The sequence below is a fragment of the Schistocerca serialis genome, unplaced genomic scaffold (assembly GCF_023864345.2).
Source record: "Schistocerca serialis cubense isolate TAMUIC-IGC-003099 unplaced genomic scaffold, iqSchSeri2.2 HiC_scaffold_1434, whole genome shotgun sequence".
Lineage (NCBI taxonomy): Eukaryota > Metazoa > Arthropoda > Insecta > Orthoptera > Acrididae > Schistocerca > Schistocerca serialis.
The window spans coordinates 61,587-77,715 of NW_026047663.1; the positions used below are offsets into that span (position 1 = coordinate 61,587).

At 46.7% G+C, this 16,129-nt stretch overlaps 1 long non-coding RNA gene across 1 annotated transcript in view; it reads left to right on the forward strand.

Moving 5' to 3' along the window:
* Window positions 1–4,058: 4,058 nt before the first annotated feature.
* LOC126443282 (uncharacterized) overlaps window positions 4,059–16,129 on the forward strand; it is a 134,819-nt gene continuing 122,748 nt past the window's right edge. Inside the window, exon 1 of the long non-coding RNA XR_007581842.1 lies at window positions 4,059–4,072. This is a non-coding gene — a long non-coding RNA (uncharacterized LOC126443282). The remainder of the gene's footprint in view (window positions 4,073–16,129) is intronic.

Sequence of the window (16,129 nt, forward strand, 5' to 3'; positions counted from 1 at the left end):
CGACACGTAACCGACTGCTCACATATTCCCACACACCGGCACACACTGTCCCGACACGTGACCGACTGCTCACATATTCCCACACACAGGCACACACCGTCCCGACACGTAACCGACTGCTCACATATTCCCACACACAGGCACACAATATCCCGACACGTAACCGACTGCTCTCATATTCCCACACACTAGCACACACCGTCCCGACACGTAACCGACTGCTCACATATTCCCACACACAGGCACACACCGTCGCGACACGTAACCGACTGCTCACATATTCCCACCCACTGGCACACACCGTCCCGACACGTAACCGACGGCTCACATATTCCCACACACCTACCCCATCACGTAACCGACTGCACGCATATTCCCATACACAGGCACACACCGTCCCGACACGTAACCCACTGCACACATATTCCCACACACAGGCACACACCGTCCCGACACGTAACCGACTGCTCACATATTCCCACTCACAGGCACACACTGTCCCGACACTTAACCGACTGCTCACATATTCCCACACACAGGCACACACCTTCCCGACATGTAACCGACTGCTCACATATTCCCACACACGGGCACAAACCGTCCCGACACGTAACCAACTGCTCACATATTCCCACAAACCGGCACACACCATCACGATACGTAACCGACTGCTCACATATTCCCACACACAGGCACACACCGATCCAACACGTAACCGACAGCTCACATATTCCCACACACTGACACACACCGTCCCCACACGTACCCGACTGCTCACATATTCCCACACACAGGCACACACCGTCCCGACACGTAACCGACTGCTCATATATTCCCACACACCGTCCCGACACGTAACTAACTGCTCACATATCCCCACACACCGGCACACACCGTCCCGACACGTAACCCACTGCTCACATATTCCCACACTCAGGCACACACCGTCCCGACACGTAACAGACTGGTCACATATTCCCACACACGGGCACACACCGTCCCGACACGTAACCGACTGCTCACATATTCCCACACACAGGCACAGACCGTCACGACACGTAACCGACTGCCCACGTATTCCCACACATCGGCACACACCGTCCCGACACGTAACCGACTGCTCACATATCCCCACACACAGGCACACACCGTCCCGACATGTAACCGACTGCTCACATATTCCCACACACAGGCACACACCATCCCGACACGTAACCTACTGCTCACATATTCCCACACACAGGCACACACTATCTCGACACGTAACCAACTGCTCATATATTCCCACACACTGGCACACACCGTCCCGACACATAATTGACTGCTCACATATTCCCACACACAGGCACATACCGTACCGGCACGTAACCCACTGCTCACATATTCCCACACACAGGCACACACCGTCCCGACACATAACCGACTGCTCACATATTGCCACACACAGGAACTCATCGTCCCGACACGTAACCAACTGTTCACATATTCCCACACACAGGCACACACCATCCCGACACGTAACCGACTGCTCACATATTCCCACACACAGGCACACACCGTCCCGGCACGTACCCGACTGCTCACATATTCCCACTCACAGGCACACACTGTCCCAACACTTAACCGACTGCTCACATATTCCGACACACAGGCACACACCTTCCCGACACGTAACCGACTTCTCACATATTCCCACACACGGGCACAAACCGTCCCGACACGTAACCAACTGCTCACATATTCCCACACACCGGCACACACCATCACGATACGTAAGCGACTGCTCACATATTCCCACACACAGGCACACACCGTCCCGACACGTAACCGACTGCCCACATATTCCCATGCACTGGTACACACCATCCCGACACGTAACCGACTGTTCACATATTCCCACACACAGGCACACACCGTCCCGACACGTAACCGACTGCTCACATGGTCCTACACACAGGCACACACCGTCCCGACATGTAACCAACTGCTCACATATTCCCACACACAGGCACACACCGTCCCGACACGTAACCCACTGCTCACCTATTCCCACACACAGGCACACACCGTCAGGACATGTAACCGACTGCTCACATATTCCCACTCACGGGCACACACCGTCCCGACACGTAACCGACTGCTCACATATTCCCACACACAGGCACACACCGTCCCGACACGTAACCGACTGCTCACATATTCCCACACACAGGCACACACCGTCCCGACACGTAACCGACTGCTCACATATTCCCACACACAGGCACACACCGTCCCGACACGTAACCTACTGCTCACATATTCCCACACACAGGCACACACCGTCCCGACACGTAACCGACTGCTCACATATTCCCACACACCAGCACACACCGTCCCGACACATAACCGATTGCTCACATAATCGCACACACCGGCACACACCATCGCGACACGTAACCGACTGCTCACATATTCCCACACACCGGCACACACCGTCCCGACACGTAACCGACTGCTCACAGATTCCCACACAGGCACACACCGTCCCGTCACGTAACCGGCTGCTCACATATTCCCTCACACCGTCCCGACGCGTAACTAACTGCTCACATATTCCCACACACCGGCACACACCGTCCCAACACGTAACCGACTGCTCACATATTCGCACACACGGGCACACAAGGTCCCGACACGTGACCGACTGCTCACATATTCCCACACACAGGCAAACACCGTCCCGACACGTAACCAACTGCTCACATATTCCCACACACAGGCACACACCGTCCCGACACGTAACCGACTGCTCATATATTCCCACACACAGGCACACACCGTCCCGACACGTAACCCACTGCTCACATATTCCCACACACAGGCACACACCGTCCCGACACGTAACCGACTGCTCACATATTCCCACACACAGGCACACACCGTCCCGACACGTAACCAACTGCTCACATATTCCCACACACAGGCACACACCATCCCGACACGTAACCAACTGCTCATATATTCCCACACACTGGCACACACCGTCCCGACACGTAACTGACTGCTCACATATTCCCACACACAGGCACACACCGTCCCGACACCTAACCCACTGCTCACATATTCCCACACACAGGCACACACCGTCCCGACACGTAACCGACTGCTCAAATATTGCCACACACAGGCACACATCGTCCCGACACGTAACCAACTGTTCACATATTCCCACACACAGGCACACACCATCCAGACAGTTAACCAACTGCTCACATATTCCCACACACAGGCGCACTCCGTTTCGGCACGTGACCGACTGCTCACATATTCCCACACACGGGCACACACTGTCCCGACACGTAACCAACTGCTCACATATTGCCACACACAGGCACACACCGTCCCGACACGTAACCGACTGCTCACATATTCCCACACACAGGCACACACCGTCCCGACACGTAACCGACTGCTCACATATTCCCACACACAGGCGCACACCGTACCGACACGTAACCGACTGCTCACATATTCCCACACACCGGCACACATCGTCCCGACACGTAACCGACTGCTCACATATTCCCACACACAGGCACACACTGTCCCGACACGTAACCGACTGCTCACATATTCCCACACACCGGCACACACCGTCCCGACACGTAACCGACTGCTCACATATTTCCACACATCGGCACACACCGTCCCGACACGTAACCGACTGCTCACATATTCCCACACACCGGCACACACTGTCCCGACACGTAACCGACTGCTCACATATTCCCACACACCGGCTCACACCATCCCGACACGTAACCGACTGCTCGTTTGCAGACCACATCAGTCCAGCATGGACCACAGCTCCACTGCCAGTGCTGCCAACACTGCTGACCGTGCCACGCATCTCGCAGTTGCAGCAGCCAGCTGCTCCACCTCCAGCATCGTCATCTCTACGTCTGGGTTCGGAAGCAGCTTCCCGGCATCCCCCACCTACTCCAGCAACAACAGACCGACACCCACAAGCTGTGTCACAGTTGTTACCGCACTGGCTCCGTCTGCATTTGCATGAACCCACCTGCTAAAGGTAGGAAAAGTAAGAAAAGGCATTCAAAATCTTGTCCCACTGCACAGTCAATATCCTCTGACACCGCAGCCTCAAACGATGCCAGTAACCCACCTAAGAGAGGTACCCCACCTATCTGTGACACCCTCCCACATTTGCCCCCCCCCCCCCACAACCGAAACTATGCGGTCAAATCCCATCTGAGCCCACACGTCTCCTACATGACATTCCTTAATCCTCTCACACTCTGATTTCGGATTCCCCAGTGCTAAAACACTTTTCCTCAAAAACAAAAAAGACAAAGATATTCCCAGACAACATATCACAACTCATACCCTGCAAAGACTCGGTAATCGTAAAATCCACCGATTCTGATTCCCAGACCCGCCTCCTGCAATGTCTACCAGCCATCACCTTAGGTCCACATGCCTCCCTCCTCAAAAACAGTCCACTGTGACCGAACTGACCCCGACGCCCCACCTCCTGCTGACTCATGTTTGCGATTGACGGTGGTGGACCCCGAGATTACTGTGGGGGCAGTTGTGTGGAAGCCGAGTCCAAATCCTGACACGCAGATCCAAAAAGCCCACGTAATTGTTACAATTCTGGCCCTATATTCCTCATTCGCATCTTTTCTGATGACTCCTCAACCGTAGATCGCCACCTTCGGACTGCGGTGCTCGTCTCTTACCAGAACACAAAGTAGAGCCTCCCTCATACCTAGTCAGAGACTGTCATTACCACAGATTCATCATCTACAATGATCATTTAACTCCCAACTGCGAAAACCCTCCTACGTGTTCCCACTTGCCCTATTGGTTGGGGAATTGTAGGACGCCCCTAGATAGGTCAGGGGTGCTCTACACAAAGGAAGCGGCTACTCGGGTAGCAGAGTAATTGCGGCGTGCACAGGGTTTTTTATTTTAGGATAGGCAGCAGTGCGAGGTGTCCCGATGAACACTCCAGCTATCAAGATATTAGCAGTAAATTTTCAGAGTGTTCGGAATAAAGTTCCCGAATTTACTGCCCTCCAGGAAGCGTGTGGCGCGCAAATTATTCTCGGGACTGAGACCTGGCTGAACCCTGAGATAGGAAGTTCTGAAATATTTAGTGAGGGTTGGAATGTGTATCGGAAAGACAGATTAGACAGCGTAGGAGGTGGTGTCTTCATTCCACTTGACAAAAATATTGTGTCTACTGAGGTCAAAGTAGAGTGTGATTGTGAAGTTATCTGGACACGTCTAACAGAGCAAGGAGAAATAAAGTTAATTGTCGGGTGTTATTACCCGCCACGAGGTTCCACCGTGACAGTTCTAGAATCATTCAAAGGGAGTCTACATTCTGTGTCACAGAAGTACCCAGATCATGCTATATTAGTCGGAGGCGACTTCAACCCACCTAGTATAGACTGGGATGTCTGTGGATTCGTTACAGGTGGTACAGACAAGCCGTCGTGTGAATTACTTTTGAACACATTATCCGAAAACTGTCTTGAGCAGCTACATCGACAGCCAACGCGTAATGGAAATATTTTAGATCTGGTAGCCACGAACAGACCAGACCTTATCTATGGTGTCAGTGTTGAGACAGGGATTAGTGATCATGATGTTGTCATTACGACTATGGTTACGATAGTTAAAAAGTCGGTCAAGAAGGGTAGGAGAGTGTTCTTACTAGAAAGTGCGGATAAGCAGTTGTTAGCATCCCACTTAGTAAATGAATCGACTTCATTTACTTCCGGTACGATGGACGTGGAAGAATTATGGGCAAATTTTAAACACATTGTAAATCACACATTGGACAAATATGTGCGGAAAAAGTGGGTTACGGGCGGAAAAGACCCACCTTGGTTTAACAGTGCAATTGGGAGAATGCTCAGGAAGCAAAGACAGTTGCACTCGCGGTACAAGAAAGATCGGGAGAATGATGACAGGCAAAAGTTAGTGGAGATTCGTGTTGCTGTAAAAAGAGCGATGCGCAAAGCATACAACCACTACCACCGTTGTACCTTAGCAAAAGATCTTGCTGAAAACACAAGGAAATTCTGGTCTTACGTAAAATCGGTAAGCGGGTCGAAGGCTTCCGTCCAGTCACTCACTCATCAGTCTGGCCTGGCAACGGTGACAGCAGAACGAAAGCTGAAATTTTAAATTTAGCATTTGAGAAATCTTTCACGCAAGAGGATCGTACAAACATACCTCCGTTTGAGTCTCGTACAAATTCCCGTATGGAGGACGTAATGATAGACATCCCTGGGGTTGTGAAGCAGCTGAATCGGTTGAAAATAAATAAATTGCCAGGTCCTGATGGGATCCCAAGAGAACTCTAATGCATTGGCTTCTTACTTAGCTTGCATTTATCGCGAATCTCTTGCCCAACTGGAAAAAGTGCAGGTGACGTCTGTATATAAAAAGGCAAGAAGGATGCATCCTCAAAATTACAGACCAATATCCTTAACATCAGTTTGTTGCAGGATTCTCGAACATATTCTCGGTTCGAATATAATGGATTTCCTCGAGACAGAGAAGTTGCCTTCCATGCATCAGCACGGCTTTAGAAAGCATCGCTCCTGCGAAAGGCAAACTCTCCGTTGTTTCACACAATACCTTGCGAACCGTGGATGAAGGAAATCAGACGGATGCCTTATTCCTTGACTTCTGGAAACCGTTTGACTCTGTGCCCCACTGCAGACTCCTAACTAAGGTACAAGCATATGGGATTGGTCCCCAAATATGAGAGTGGCTCGAAGATTTCTTAAGTAATAGAACCCAGTACGTTGTCCTCGATGGTGAGTGTTCATCGGAGGTGAGGGTATCATCTGGAGTGCCCCAGCGAAGTGTGGTAGGTCCGCTGTTGTTTTCTGTTTACGTAAATGATCTTTTGGATAGGGTGGATAGCAATGTGCGGCTGTTTGCTGATGATGCTGTGGTGTACGGGAAGGTGTCGTCGTTGAGTGACTGTCCGAGAATACGAGATGATTTGGACAGGATTTGTGATTGGTGTAAGGAATTGCAGCTAACTCTGAATATAGATAAATGTAAATTAATGCAGACGAATAGGAAAAAGAATCCCGTAATGTTTGAATACTCCATTAGTGGTGTAGCGCTTGACACAGTAACGTCGATTAAATATTTGGGTGGAACATTGCAGAGCGATATGAAGTGGGACAAGCATGTAATGGCAGTTGTGGGGAAGGCGGATTGTCGTCTTCGGTTCATTGGTAGAATTTTGGGAAGATGTGGTTCATCTGTAAAGGGAACCGCTTATAAAACACTAATACGACCTATTCTCGAGTACTGCTCGAGCGTTTGGGATCCCTATCTGGTCGGATTGGGGGAGGACATAGAAGCAATTCAGAGGCGGGCTGCTAGATTTGTTACTGGTAGGTTGGATTGACACGCGAGTGTTACAGAAATGCTTCAGGAACTCGGGTGGGAGTCTCTAGAGGAAAGGAGGCGTTCTTTTCGTGAATCGCTACTGAGGAAATTTAGAGGACCAGCATTTGAGGCTGACTGCAGTACAGTTTTACTGCCGCCAACTTACATTTCGCTGAAAGACCACAAAGATAAGGTAAGAGAGATTAGGGCTTGTACAGAGGCATATAGGCAGTCATTTTTCCCTCGTTCTGTTTGGAACAGGGAGAGAAGATGGTAGTTGTGGTACGAGGTACCCTCCGCCACGCACCTATGGTGGATTGCGGAGTATGTATGTAGATGTAGAATATAATAGTGCTTATTAGTCATTATTTTTGTACATACAGCATTCTCTTTTATTTGCTGTTACACTTGCCAGTAGCAACGGTAGCCTCTTAAGAGTAACAACAGTTCGTTGTCGGTGGCTACAGAGATGGCAACTGAATTTTATACAGTAACTCTGTGTAATGATGTTGCTCATGTATAATACACTTTACTAAATGTAGGAGATTCGTTTTGAGCTCTACGGTAATCACCAATCAATTCAGACCTTCTTCTGTACAGCTGTAATAAGAACGTGGCTGTGAAATGTGAACCAGCTACACATCCCTCTAAGAGTCAAGCGGCAACTAACAAATAAACTGAACTGCCTTTCAAAATCTGCACTGAAAGCCAGAGCAGTGGTGCATGTACACACAAAGCACACAGCTGTGTTTTATTTCACTTGTGCATTCCTAAAATCTGGTTCCCATAGAGTTACTCAGATCTACAAATAATGCAGCGTTTCTGGACACGTGTGGCATACAGCACTTCACCGTGCACTAATACAAGAGAGTATGACCTGATAGTTGTACCCATAAATGTGCGCCATGTCACACGGTCTTCAGGCGGGCCACATATGTTGTGATTTGGTAGTACAGAGGTGTTGTTGTTGTGATCTTCAGTCCAAAGACTGGTTCGATGCAACTCTCCGTGCTACTCCATCCTGTGCAAACCTTTTCATCTCAGAGTAACTGCTGCAACCGACGTCCTCCTGCATTCATCTCTTGGTCTCGATCTACAATTTTTACCCTCCTCGCTTCCCTCCAGTACTAAGTAGGAGATCGTCGATCCCTCAGAATGTTCCTACCGACTTGCCTCTTCTTCTAGCCAAGTTGTGCCACAAAGCTACAGCCCTGTCTCACTCCCTTCTCAATCACTGCTGCCCTTTCATGCCCCTCGACTCCTGTAACTGCCATCTGGTTTCTGTACAAATTGTAAATACCCTTTCGCTCCCTGTATTTATCGTGAGAATTTGAAAGAGCTTGTTCCAGTCAGCATTGTCAAAAGCTCTCTGTGCCTACGAATGTTATAAATGTGGGTTTACCGTTACTTAACATAGCTTCTAAGATAAGTAGTAGGGTCAGAATTGGCTCGCGTGTTCCTACATTTGAACAGAACCCAAACTGACCGTCCTGAGGTCATCTTCTACCAGTTTCTTCATTTGTCTGTTTTGCAATGGTGACTTATTAAAACGATAGTTTGGTGGTTCACCCACCTGTCAGCACCTGCTTTCTGTGGATATGGAGTTGTTATATTCTTCTTGAAGCCCGAGGATACTTCGCCTGTCTCATACATCTTGCTCACCAGATGGCAGAGTTTTGTCACGGCTGGCTCTCCCAAGGGCATCAGTAGCTCTAATGGAATGTTGTCTACTTGCGGTGCCTTGTTTCTACTTAGGTGTTTCAGTGCTCTCACCAATTCTTCACACAGTGTCATATCTCCTACCTCATCTTCATCTACGTCCTCTTCCATTTCCATACTAATGCCCCCCAGTACATCGCCCTTGTACAGACCCTCTATATACTCCTTCCACCATCCTGCTTTCCCTTCTTTGCTTAGAACTGGGTTTCCATCTGAGATCTTGATATTCATGCAAGTGGTTCTCCTTTCTCCAAAGGTCTCTTTAATTTTCCTGTAGGCAGTATCTATCTTACCCCTAGTGAGATAAGCCTCTACATCCTTACATTTGTCCTCTAGCCATCCTGCTTAGCCATTTTGCACTTCCTGTCAATCTCATTTTTGAGACTTTTGTATTCCCTTTTGCCTGCTTCATTTACTGCGTTTTTATATTTTCTCCTTTCATCAATTAAATTCAATATTTCTTCTGTTACCCAAGGATTTCTACTAGCCCTAGTCTTTTTTTACCTACTTGATCCTCTCCTGCCTTCACTATTTCATCCCTCAAAGCTACCCATTCTCCTTCTACTCTATTCCATTCCCCTTTTATTGTCCTCTAATGCTCTCTCTGAAACACTCTACAACCTCTGATTTTTTGAGATTATCCAGGTCCCAACTCCTGAAATTCCTACCATTTTGTAATTTCTTCATTTTTAATATATTGTCCATAACCAGTAAATTGTGTACAGAGTCCACATCTGCCCCTGGAATACGTCATAGAACTTAAAACCTGTTTCCCAAATCTGTCTTACTATCATACAGGGTGTTACAAAAAGGTACGGCCAAACTTTCAGGAAACGTTCCTCACACACAAAGAAAGAAAATATGTTATGTGGACATGTGTCTGGAAACGCTTACTTTCCATGTTAGAGCTCATTTTATTACTTCTCTTCAAATCACATTAATCGTGGAATGGAAACACACAGCAACAGATCGTAGCAGTGTGACTTCAAACGCTTTGTTACAGGAAATGTTCAAAATGTCCTCCGTTAGCGAGGATACACGCATCCACCCTCCGTCGCACGGAATCCCTGATGCGCTGATGCAGCCCTGGAGAATGGCGTATTGTATCACAGCCGTCCACAATACGAGCGCGAAGAGTCTCTACATTTGGTACCGGGGTTGCGTAGACAAGAGCTTTCAAATGCCCCCATAAATGAAAGTCGAGAGGGTTGAGGTCAGGAGAGCGTGGAGGCCACGGAATTGCTCCGCCTCTACCAATCCGTCGGTCACCGAATCTGTTGTCGAGAAGCGTACGAACACTTGTACTGAAATGTGCAGGAGCTCCATCGTGCACGAACCATATGTTGTGTCGTACTTGTAAAGGCACATGTTCTAGCAGCACAGGTAGAGTATCCCGTATGAAATCATAACTGCTCCATTGAGCGTGGGTGGAAGAACATGGGGCCCATTTGAGACATCAACGACAATGCCTGCCCAAACATTCACAGAAAATCTGTGTTGATGACGTAATTGCACAATTGTGTGCGGATTCTTGTCAGCCCACACATGTCGATTGTGAAAATTTACAATTTGATCACAGCCCCATCCATAAAGAGAACATTTGCACTGAAATGAGGATTGACACATTGTTGGATGAACCATTCGCAGAAGTGTACCCGCGGAGGCCAATCAGCTGCTGATAGTGCCTGCACACGCTGTACGTGGTACAGAAACAACTGGTTCTCCCGTAGCACTCTCCGTACAGTCACGTGGTCAACGTTACCTTGTACAGCAGCAACTTCTCTGACGCTGACATTAGGGTTATCGTCAACTGCACGAAGAATTGCCTCGTCCATTGCAGGTGTCCTCGTCGTTCTAGGTCTTCCCCAGTCGCGAGTCATTGGCTGGAATGTTCCGTGCTCCCTAAGACGCCGATCAATTGCTTCGAACGTCTTCCTGTCGGGACACCTTCGTTCTGGAAATCTGTCCGATACAAACGTACCGCGCCACGGTTATTGCCCCGCGCTAATCCGTACATCAAATGGGCATCTGCCAACTCCGCATTTGTAAACATTGCATTGACTGCAAAACACTAACCTGTCGATGGTACGTACTGACGTGCTTAATGCTAGTACTGTAGAGCAACGAGTCGCATGTCAACACAAGCACCCAAGTCAACATTACCTTCCTTCAGTTGGGCCAACTGGCGGTGTGTCGAGGAAGTGCAGTACATACTGACGAAACTAAAATGAGCTCTAACGTGGAAATTAAGCGTTTCCGGACACATGTCCACATAACATCTTTTCTTTATTTGTGTGTGAGGAATGTTTCCTGAAAGTTTGGTCCTACCTTTTTGTAATGCCCTGTATAATCAGTTTGAAATCTTTTGGTGTCTCCAGGTCTCTTCCACACATACAACCTTCTTTCATGATTCTTAAACCTCCATATTCACCTACTACTTTTCCTTCTCCTCCTCTTCCTACTACTGAATTCCAGTCCCCAATGAGTATTAAATTTTTTTCTCCCTTAACTATGTGAATAATTTCTTTTATCTCATCATACATTTCTTCAATGCATCATGTGCAGAGCTAGTTCGCATATAAACCTGTACTACTGTGCAAAAGCATTAACCCTGCTGTTTGTAGTAGCTTATCCGCATTCCTAATTTTTATTCATTATTAAACCTACCCCTGCATTACCCTTATCTGATTTTGTATTTATGACCCTGTATTCACCTGACCAGAAGTTCAGTTTCTCCTGCCAATCAACTAACTAATTCCCATTATATCTAACGTTAACCTATCCATTTCCATTTTTAAATTTTCCAACCTATCTGCCCAGTTAAGGGATCTGACATTCAACGCTCCAATCCATAAAACTCCTGTTTCTCCTGATAATGATGTTCTCCTGAGCAGTCCCTGATCGGAAATATCGGAAGTATTATACCTCTGTAGTGTTTTACCCGAGAGGATGTCATCATTATTTAACAATACAGGAAAGCTGTATGCCCCCAGGAAAACTTATGGCTGTAGTTTCCCCTTGCTTTCAGCTGTTTGCAGTACAAGCACAGAAAGACAATTTTGCGTGATGTTACAAGGCCAGTTCAGTCAATTGCCCAGACTGTTGCCCATTGCAACTACTGAAAAGGCTACTGTTCTTCTTCAGGAACCACACGTTTGTCTGACCTCTCAACAGATACCCCTCTGTTGTGTGTTGTGGGTGCACCTACAGTATGGTTATCTGCGTCTGTATCACGCAAGCCTTCCCACTAACGGCAAGGTCCAAGGTTCGGGGGGGGGGGGGGGGGGGATAGTAGTGCAGAGCTGAGCTACATAATTACAATAGCTGACAGCAGTCATTTTGAACACAGCCGAGGGTCATGTGAAAACACTCACATTCAGTTCTCTCAGGAAGTAATAAGGATTTAGTTTATTTCCAAGACAGCAATCAAATTTTGTTTAAATAGTGTGCATATGGGTAACACACACAGTTTATTGATGTGCTAAAGTGGTCTTGCTCTATGCCTTCTAATTGATTTCACAAACTGATGCCAGATATTTTATGAAACTGCCCACATTACCATTCTCATTTTGTTTCAAGGTATCTGCGCAAGTAGTTGCGCTGCACGAAAATAGCAATCTTCAGTCTCCTTAGATTTTGTTGGTGTGGAAGATGTGGGTGTAGCACATCCTCCTGATTCCATGTTGTTTGTGGTGGCCATAGCTGTTCCACTATTCAGTCTGATTCACCCAGAAGCCTCCATGTCATTTCCTTCTGCAGCACTATTGGTGGAAGCAGCTACAGCATCACTTTCTTGTCACGAGGTTGCATCTCTCTCAAATGTACAAAATAATGATTTAGACGTAGGAGATCAGATTAGCAAAGGATGGTAAAGGAAGTAAGGCCTTGCACTTTGAAAGGAACCACCCCGGCATTTCGTTGAAGTGAATTAGAGAAATAATGGAACATCTAAAATGGGATGCCTGGACACGGGTTTGAAGCACTGTCTTTCTGAATACGATTCCATTGTGCTATCCACTGTTCCACCTCGTTCAGCATAATTTAGATGTAGTAGCTGTTTGGTGTTGTGGGTAGTGAAGAAAAAAAATTAGTTACGTAGTATCTGCACGTCACAATAAATGCACACATAAAGTTCTGATATCTATGGTTCAATAACTTGTAGCTGCAGCAGTAGATTTAGCAGTAATACTAGCAGTTGCAAAAATTGCATCCCTGTACATTATATTTAGCCTTAACAGCAATAAACTAAGATACTGAGATGTTTAATTGAATTGAGTAATCTGTACATTCCTGCTGCTGGTAATTATTAAAATCAGTGCTCAAACATACTGCCATCAATTAAGGATTGTATTTACTTAGTAGGTCACAAAGAGACATACACAAAGATGAAAACTTACCTGAGAAATACAGATACTGGGGCAGCAGAAGTGAAGAGGCATACAAAGTTTTCACTTTGACACACTAAGTGCTGATTCAGATAGCAAGGTTGGATGGGATTTCTGGATGAATTATATTTTTACAGAATGACACTCCCATCTTGAATTAAGGTCATGAAGTATCACATTTATGTGTTACATACAAGCCTTGCAAAACACTAATTCCAAAAGCTGCAAAGAATCCACAACCTGAATGGTGCATAAATAACTGAAGAGCTCATGCATGCAATTAACTCGCAAAAACTGCGAGGGCAAAGCCGTTTCAGTAGGTTAAACATAGTGACTTATAAACTGGAATTATGTTAAATAATTGTTAATGAAGTTGAATTCCTATTTAGATGTAAGTAATGCTCTTTTTGAAATTAAAGTTCTGATGGTAGCGTACAGCCAGCGCAAACAGTTGAAAATAATTAGCACCTAATAGCACAAGGGCAAGAATTTATTTGGAGACTGCTGTAGGATATACTATCAAGTACTGTATGTGGGCTGTTTATAATGCAAAAGGTGAACGTTGAATCCTTACAGAATCTGTTCCACCTACACGTGTCGTACTATCTTCTCACTTGTGAAACTTTGCTCATCTATCCGATTGCACGATTGAAGGTTTTAAACACACATCCCCGTTCTTCCACGAGGAAGCCGTTTTGCTAGCAAGTCCAAAGTTGGCAGCAGTGTAAGTCGAGATGCACTCCACTTTGCGGCACTGCAGTCGTGGCGTGTTTACCAGGGTGGTACAGCCTCGTATAAAGGGAAGTACGGCCATCGTATTCTGCTGCGTTCGCCGCCATCCACAGTTGGCTGAAATCACATCTTGTAACATTAGCAGCCGTTGTGGGCCCAAGCATTGTGTGTGAGGCATGGGCAGTGTTGTGTAGTTTCCAAGTTCTAAGTAGAATACTGCCTCAGTGCTGTGCTTTTGGCTTTTTGTTCTGAGGCAGAAAGGGAGGTAAACTGTACAGAATTCCTTCTGAAGGTAGAGATGCAGCAAGAAGGAGAATATGACCGATGAAAATCAGCAGAGCCAACTGGCAGCCCACATGAGACTCTCGCTTCTGTATGGAAAGTACAGTTTTCATTCATTAGTGCAAATAATCTTAAGGTTTAACATTCGCTGTGTAACAGACTTGCTGTATTTCGACTCGCTTAGTGATCAGATTTGGTGTGTCATTACATGTGGTTCGTCTCAAACCGTTCACATTTGTTTGTAAAAGGTACGTTGTGTGCAAGCCCGTTTTTTTGGACAAACCGTAGTGAAAGCTACACGTTTCTAGTTAATCTGTAATGTACTGACTGCTATAAAGACATATTTTTGGCAACACGAAAGGTGTAATAGGTAAACACGGTTTTTCGTTTTGTATTCAGTATGTAGGCCCAATTGTTGAAGATGGGAAGTACAGTATTTGGATGTTTTAATGTATGTTGTTGGCTATGGCTGTGTGTACTTCAAAGATCAACTAACAGTGCCTCATTTTCAGTAAATTTTGTGAAAATAATTGGCGTGATAATGACGTACCTCTGTAAAGTACCTGTTACTTGCATTTAATAGTGTAGGCCTACCGTTTCGACAAACATTGAAATAAATAAAAAGAATAGCATAGTTGAATTGTATCGTCAGTCGTAACAGTACAGTATATTTATAATTAACTCTTTTAATACGGAATCTTGTATATCCAGCAGTCTCAGATACAAATACTACACCACGTGATCAAAAATATCGAGACACATGCCTGAAAATGACTTAAAAGTTCGTGGCGCCCTCCGTCAGTAATGCTGGAATTCAGTGTGGTGTTGGCCCACCCTTAGCCTTGATGACAGCTTCCACTCTCGCTTGCATACGTTCAATGAGGTGCTGGAAGTTTTCTCGGGGAATGGCAGCCCATTCTTCACGGAGTACTCCACTGAGGAGAGATATCGATGTCGGTCGGTGAGGCCTGGCACGAAGTCCGCATTCCGAAACGTGCCAAAGATGTTCCCTAGGATTCAGGTCAGGACTCTGTGCAGGCCAGTCCATTACAGGGATGTTACTGTCAGGTAACCACTCTGCCACAGGCCGTGCAATATGAACAGGTGCCCGATCATGTTGAAAGATGCAATCACCATCCCCGAATTGCTCTTCAACAGTGGAAAGCAAGAAGGTGCTTAAAACATTAATGTAGGCCTGTGATAGTGTCACGCAAAACAACAAGGGGTGGAAGCCCACTCCATGGAAAACACGACCACAGCATATAACACTGCTGCCTCTGAATTTTGCTGTTGGCACTACATATGCTGACAGATGATGTGCTCCAGGCATTCGAAATACCCACACTCTGCCTTCGGATCGCCACATTGTGTACCGTGATTTGTCTCTCCACACAACGTTTCTCTGCTGTTCAATCGTCCAATGTTTACACTCGTTGCACCGTGCGCTCAACCTTGAAATCCAGTATTTACTATCACAAACAGTCTTGATCACAATTTATTTATTACGGTGAGTACTGATTGCTGGTAGTGATTTACCGCCAGAAGGTGGTTCTTACTCATTGCTCTAAAGATGACCACAGTAG